Source organism: Doryrhamphus excisus, unplaced genomic scaffold, assembly GCF_037039965.1.
Source record: "Doryrhamphus excisus strain RoL-2023G ecotype Guam unplaced genomic scaffold, RoL_Dexc_Guam_v1.1 HiC_scaffold_24, whole genome shotgun sequence".
Taxonomy (NCBI): domain Eukaryota; kingdom Metazoa; phylum Chordata; class Actinopteri; order Syngnathiformes; family Syngnathidae; genus Doryrhamphus; species Doryrhamphus excisus.
The window spans coordinates 6,640,001-6,645,000 of record NW_027621862.1 but is presented as its reverse complement, the minus strand read 5'-3'; the positions used below and the strand labels follow the sequence as shown (position 1 = coordinate 6,645,000).

Below are 5,000 nucleotides of genomic sequence, written 5' to 3'. Positions count from 1 at the left end.
TTTCTGCTCTATCCTGACAGCAGAGGGCGCTGTTTGACACTTTTTGCTGGAGTCTAGTTTGGCCTGCGTCGCCTTCAAACAGGATCTTTTCAGTTGACCTGGCAGCTTACAGCAATACTACCCTGAAAACGCCTGATCTCGGAAGTTAAGAAGGGGCGGGCCTGGTTAGTACTTGGATGGGAGACCGCCTGGGAATACCAGGTGCTGTAAGCTTTTTATGGTTTCTGCTCTTGCCTGACAGCAGAGGGCGCTGTTTGACACTTTTTGCTGGAGTCTAGTTTGGCCTGCATCGCCTTCAAATAGGATCTTTTCAGTTGACCTGGCAGCTTACGGCCATACTACCCTGAAAATCCCCGATCTCGGAAGCGAAGCAGGGGCGGGCCTGGTTAGTACTTGGATGGGAGACCGCCTGGGAATACCAGGTGCTGTAAGCTTTTTATGGTTTCTGCTCTTGCCTGACAGCAGAGGGCGCTGTTTGACACTTTTTGCTGGAGTCTAGTTTGGCCTGCGTCGCCTTCAAATAGGATCTTTTCAGTTGACCTGGCAGCTTACGGCCATACTACCCTGAAAACGCCCGATCTCGTCTGATCTCGGAAGCTAGGCAGGGGCGGGCCTGGTTAGTACTTGAATGGGAGACCGCCTGGGAATACCAGGTGCTGTAAGCTTTTAATGGTTTCTGCTCCTGCCTGACAGCAGAGGGCGCTGTTTGACACTTTTTGCTGGAATCTAGATTGGCCTGCGTCGCCTTCAAATAGGATCTTTTCAGTTGACCTGGCAGCTTACGGCCATACTACCCTGAAAACGCCCGATCTCGGAAGCTAAGCAGGGGCGGGCCTGGTTAGTACTTGGATGGGAGACTGCCTGGGAATACCAGGTGGTGTAAGCTTTTAATGGTTTCTGCTCTTGCCTGACAGCAGAGGGCGCTGTTTGACACTTTTTGCTGGAGTCTACTTTGGCCTGCGTCGCCTTCAAATAGGATCTTTTCAGTTGACCTGGCAGCTTACGGCCATACTACCCTTAAAATGCCCGATCTCGTCCGATCTCGGAAGCGAAGCAGGGGCGGGCCTGGTTAGTACTTGGATGGGAGACCGCCTGGGAATACCAGGTGCTGTAAGCTTTTTATGGTTTCTGCTCTTGCCTGACAGCAGAGGGCGCTGTTTGACACTTTTTGCTGGAGTCTAGTTTGGCCTGCGTCGCCTTCAAATAGGATCTTTTCAGTTGACCTGGCAGCTTACGGCCATACTACCCTGAAAACGCCCGTTCTCAGAAGCTAAGCAGGGGCGGTCCTGGTTAGTACTTGGATGGGAGACCGCCTGGGAATACCAGGTGCTGTAAGCTTTTAATGGTTTCTGCTCTTGCCTGACAGCAGAGGGCGCTGTTTGACACCTTTTGCCGGAGTCTAGTTTGGCCTGCGTCACCTTCAAATAGGATCTTTTCAGTTGACCTGGCAGCTTACGGCCATACTACCCTGAAAATGTCCGATCTCGGAAGCAATGCAGGGGCGGGCCTGGTTAGTACTTGGAAGGGAGACCGCCTGGGAATACCAGGTGCTGTAAGCTTTTTATGGTTTCTGCTCTTGCCTGACAGAAGAGGGCGCTGTTTGACACTTTTTGCTGGAGTCTAGTTTGGCCTGCGTCGCCTTCAAATAGGATCTTTTCAAATGACCTGGCAGCTTACGGTCATACTACCCTGAAAACGCCCGATCTCGTCTGATCTTGGAAGCGAAGCAGGGGCGGGCCTGGTTAGTACTTGGATGGGAGACCGCCTGGGAATACCAGGTGCTGTAAGCTTTTTATGGTTTCTGCTCTTGCCTGACAGCAGAGGGCGCTGTTTGACACTTTTTGCTGGAGTCTAGTTTGGCCTGCGTCGCCTTCAAATAGGATCTTTTCAGTTGACCTGGCAGCTTACGGCCATACTACCCTGAAAACACCCGATCTCGGAAGTTAAGAAGGGGTGGGTCTGGTTAGTACTTGGATGGGAGACCGCCTGGGAATACCAGGTGCTGTAAGCTTTTAATGGTTTCTGCTCTTGCCTGACAGCAGAGGGCGCTGTTTGACACTTTTTGCTGGAGTCTAGTTTGGCCTGCGTCGCCTTCAAATAGGATCTTTTCAGTTGACCTGGCAGCTTACGGCCATACTACCCTGAAAATGTCCGATCTCGGAAGCAATGCAGGGGCGGGCCTGGTTAGTACTTGGATGGTAGACCGCCTGGGAATACCAGGTGCTGTAAGCTTTTTATGGTTTCTGCTCTTGCCTGACAGCAGTGGGCGCTGTTTGACACTTTTTGCTGGAGTCTAATTTGGCCTGCGTCGCCTTCAAATAGGATCTTTTCAGTTGACCTGGCAGCTTACGGCCATACTACCCTGAAAACGCCCGATCTCGTCCGATCTCGGAAGCTAAGCAGGGGCGGGCCTGGTTACTACTTGAATGGGAGACCGCCTGGGAATACCAGGTGCTGTAAGCTTTTAATGGTTTCTGCTCTTGCCTGACAGCAGAGGGCGCTGTTTGACACTTTTTGCTGGAGTCTAGTTTGGCCTGCGTCACCTTCAAATAGGATCTTTTCAGTTGACCTGGCAGCTTACGGCCATACTACCCTGAAAACGTCCGATCTTGGAAGCAAAGCAGGGGCGGGCCTGGTTAGTACTTGGATGGGAGACCGCCTGAGAATACCAGGTGCTGTAAGCTTTTTATGGTTTCTGCTCTTGCCTGACAGCAGAGGGCGCTGTTTGACACTTTTTGCTGGAGTCTAGTTTGGCCTGCGTCGCCTTCAAACAGGATCTTTTCAGTTGACCTGGCAGCTTTTGGCCATACTACCCTGAAAACGCCTGATCTCGTCCGATCTCGGAAGCGAAGCAGGGGCGGGCCTGGTTAGTACTTGGATGGGAGACCGCCTGGGAATACCAGGTGCTGTAAGCTTTTAATGGTTTCTGCTCTTGCCTGACAGCAGAGGGCGCTGTTTGACACTTTTTGCTGGAGTCTAGTTTGGCCTGCGTCACCTTCAAATAGGATCTTTTCAGTTGACCTGGCAGCTTACGGCCATACTACCCTGAAAACGCCCGATCTCAGAAGCAAATCAGGGGCGGGTCTGGTTAGTACTTGGATGGGAGACCGCCTGGGAATACCAGGTGCTGTAAGCTTTTTATGGTTTCTGCTCTTGCCTGACAGCAGAGGGCGCTGTTTGACACTTTTTGCTGGAGTCTAGTTTGGCCTGCATCGCCTTCAAATAGGATCTTTTCAGTTGACCTGGCAGCTTACGGCCATACTATCCTGAAAACGTCTGATCTCGTCTGATCTCGGAAGCTAAGAAGGGGTGGGCCTGGTTAGTACTTGGATGGGAGACCGCCTGGGAATACCAGGTGCTGTAAGCTTTTTATGGTTTCTGCTCTTGCCTGACAGCAGAGGGCGCTGTTTGACAATTTTTGCTGGAGTCTAGTTTGGCCTGCGTCGCCTTCAAATAGGATCTTTTCAATTGACCTGGCAGCTTACGGCCATACTACCCTGAAAATGCCTGATCTCATTTGATCTCGAAAGCTAAGCAGGGGCGGGCCTGGTTAGTACTTGGATGGGAGACCGCCTGGGAATACCAGGTGCTGTAAGCTTTTTATGGTTTCTGCTCTTGCCTGACAGCAGAGGGCGCTGTTTGACACTTTTTGCTGGAGTCTAGTTTGGCCTGCGTCGCCTTCAAATAGGATCTTTTCAGTTGACCTGGCAGCTTACGGCCATACTACCCTGAAAACACCCGATCTCGGAAGTTAAGAAGGGGTGGGTCTGGTTAGTACTTGGATGGGAGACCGCCTGGGAATACCAGGTGCTGTAAGCTTTTAATGGTTTCTGCTCTTGCCTGACAGCAGAGGGCGCTGTTTGACACTTTTTGCTGGAGTCTAGTTTGGCCTGCGTCGCCTTCAAATAGGATCTTTTCAGTTGACCTGGCAGCTTACGGCCATACTACCCTGAAAACGCCCGATCTCGGAAGCTAAGCAGGGGTGGGCCTGGTTAGTACTTGGATGGGAGACAGCCTGGTAATACCAGGTGGTCTAAGCTTTTAATGGTTTCTGCTCTTGCCTGACAGCAGAGGGCGCTGTTTGACACTTTTTGCTGAAGTCTAGTTTGTCCTGCGTCGCCTTCAAATAGGATCTTTTCAGTTGACCTGGCAACTTACGGCCATACTACCCTGAAAACGCCCGATCTCGTCCGATCTCGGAAGCTAAGTAGGGACGGGCCTGGTTAGTACTTGAATGGGAGACCGCCTGGGAATACTAGGTGCTGTAAGCTTTTAGTGGTTTCTGCTCTTGCCTGACAGCAGAGGGCGCTGTTTGACACTTTCTGCTGGAGTCTAGTTTGGCCTGCGTCGCCTTCAAATAGGATCTTTTCAGTTGACCTGGCAGCTTACGGCCATACTACCCTGAAAGCGCCCGATCTCGTCCGATCTCGGAAGCTAAGCAGGGGCGGGCCTGGTTAGTACTTGCATGGGAGACCGCCTGGGAATACCAGGTGCTGTAAGCTTTTTATGGTTTCTGCTCTTGCCTGACAGCAGAGGGCGTTGTTTGACACTTTTTGCTGGAGTCTAGTTTGGCCTGCGTCGCCTTCAAATAGGATCTTTTCAGTTGACCTGGCAGCTTACGGCCATACTACCCTGAAAATGTCCAATCTCGGATCTCGGAAGCAATGCAGGGGCGGGCCTGGTTAGTACTTGGTTGGGAGACCGCCTGGGAATACCAGGTGCTGTAAGCTTTTTATTGTTTCTGCTCTTGCCTGACAGCAGAGGGCGCTGTTTGACACTTTTTGCTGGAGTCTAGTTTGGCCTGCGTCGCCTTCAAATAGGATCTTTTCAGTTGACCTGGCAGCTTACGGCCATACTACCCTGAAAACGCCCGATCTCGTCTGATCTCGGAAGCTTAGCAGGGGCGGGCCTGGTTAGTACTTGCATGGGAGACCGCCTGGGAATACCAGGTGCTGTAAGCATTTTATGGTTTCTGCTCTTGCCTGACAGCAGAGGGCGCT

General features: G+C 51.8%; 10 non-coding genes and 12 pseudogenes across 10 annotated transcripts; all 22 read left to right on the top strand.

The window, feature by feature from the left end:
* Nucleotides 1-104: 104 nt before the first annotated feature.
* LOC144896335 (5S ribosomal RNA) lies at nucleotides 105-213 on the top strand (annotated as a pseudogene).
* Nucleotides 214-325: 112 nt separating this feature from the next.
* LOC144896058 (5S ribosomal RNA) lies at nucleotides 326-434 on the top strand (annotated as a pseudogene).
* Nucleotides 435-546: 112 nt separating this feature from the next.
* LOC144895298 (5S ribosomal RNA) lies at nucleotides 547-665 on the top strand. Its single transcript, XR_013625794.1, has one exon. It is a non-coding gene; the product is annotated as a 5S ribosomal RNA (ribosomal RNA).
* A 112-nt stretch (nucleotides 666-777) lies between these two features.
* LOC144896333 (5S ribosomal RNA) lies at nucleotides 778-886 on the top strand (annotated as a pseudogene).
* Nucleotides 887-998: 112 nt separating this feature from the next.
* Nucleotides 999-1,117, top strand: LOC144897244 (5S ribosomal RNA). The gene has a single exon (XR_013626814.1). It is a non-coding gene; the product is annotated as a 5S ribosomal RNA (ribosomal RNA).
* Nucleotides 1,118-1,229: 112 nt separating this feature from the next.
* On the top strand, nucleotides 1,230-1,338 carry LOC144896556 (5S ribosomal RNA; annotated as a pseudogene).
* A 112-nt stretch (nucleotides 1,339-1,450) lies between these two features.
* On the top strand, nucleotides 1,451-1,559 carry LOC144896695 (5S ribosomal RNA; annotated as a pseudogene).
* Nucleotides 1,560-1,671: 112 nt separating this feature from the next.
* On the top strand, nucleotides 1,672-1,790 carry LOC144895286 (5S ribosomal RNA). The gene has a single exon (XR_013625782.1). It is a non-coding gene; the product is annotated as a 5S ribosomal RNA (ribosomal RNA).
* A 112-nt stretch (nucleotides 1,791-1,902) lies between these two features.
* On the top strand, nucleotides 1,903-2,011 carry LOC144896008 (5S ribosomal RNA; annotated as a pseudogene).
* A 112-nt stretch (nucleotides 2,012-2,123) lies between these two features.
* Nucleotides 2,124-2,232, top strand: LOC144896694 (5S ribosomal RNA; annotated as a pseudogene).
* A 112-nt stretch (nucleotides 2,233-2,344) lies between these two features.
* On the top strand, nucleotides 2,345-2,463 carry LOC144897226 (5S ribosomal RNA). The gene has a single exon (XR_013626796.1). It is a non-coding gene; the product is annotated as a 5S ribosomal RNA (ribosomal RNA).
* Nucleotides 2,464-2,575: 112 nt separating this feature from the next.
* Nucleotides 2,576-2,684, top strand: LOC144896439 (5S ribosomal RNA; annotated as a pseudogene).
* A 112-nt stretch (nucleotides 2,685-2,796) lies between these two features.
* On the top strand, nucleotides 2,797-2,915 carry LOC144895433 (5S ribosomal RNA). The gene has a single exon (XR_013625934.1). It is a non-coding gene; the product is annotated as a 5S ribosomal RNA (ribosomal RNA).
* Nucleotides 2,916-3,027: 112 nt separating this feature from the next.
* LOC144896624 (5S ribosomal RNA) lies at nucleotides 3,028-3,136 on the top strand (annotated as a pseudogene).
* Nucleotides 3,137-3,248: 112 nt separating this feature from the next.
* On the top strand, nucleotides 3,249-3,367 carry LOC144895681 (5S ribosomal RNA). The gene has a single exon (XR_013626188.1). It is a non-coding gene; the product is annotated as a 5S ribosomal RNA (ribosomal RNA).
* A 112-nt stretch (nucleotides 3,368-3,479) lies between these two features.
* Nucleotides 3,480-3,598, top strand: LOC144895368 (5S ribosomal RNA). Its single transcript, XR_013625866.1, has one exon. It is a non-coding gene; the product is annotated as a 5S ribosomal RNA (ribosomal RNA).
* Nucleotides 3,599-3,710: 112 nt separating this feature from the next.
* LOC144896007 (5S ribosomal RNA) lies at nucleotides 3,711-3,819 on the top strand (annotated as a pseudogene).
* A 112-nt stretch (nucleotides 3,820-3,931) lies between these two features.
* Nucleotides 3,932-4,040, top strand: LOC144896893 (5S ribosomal RNA; annotated as a pseudogene).
* A 112-nt stretch (nucleotides 4,041-4,152) lies between these two features.
* Nucleotides 4,153-4,271, top strand: LOC144895446 (5S ribosomal RNA). Its single transcript, XR_013625948.1, has one exon. It is a non-coding gene; the product is annotated as a 5S ribosomal RNA (ribosomal RNA).
* Nucleotides 4,272-4,383: 112 nt separating this feature from the next.
* LOC144896035 (5S ribosomal RNA) lies at nucleotides 4,384-4,502 on the top strand. The gene has a single exon (XR_013626402.1). It is a non-coding gene; the product is annotated as a 5S ribosomal RNA (ribosomal RNA).
* Nucleotides 4,503-4,614: 112 nt separating this feature from the next.
* LOC144896610 (5S ribosomal RNA) lies at nucleotides 4,615-4,730 on the top strand (annotated as a pseudogene).
* A 112-nt stretch (nucleotides 4,731-4,842) lies between these two features.
* On the top strand, nucleotides 4,843-4,961 carry LOC144895444 (5S ribosomal RNA). The gene has a single exon (XR_013625946.1). It is a non-coding gene; the product is annotated as a 5S ribosomal RNA (ribosomal RNA).
* The last annotated feature ends 39 nt before the right edge of the window (nucleotides 4,962-5,000 follow it).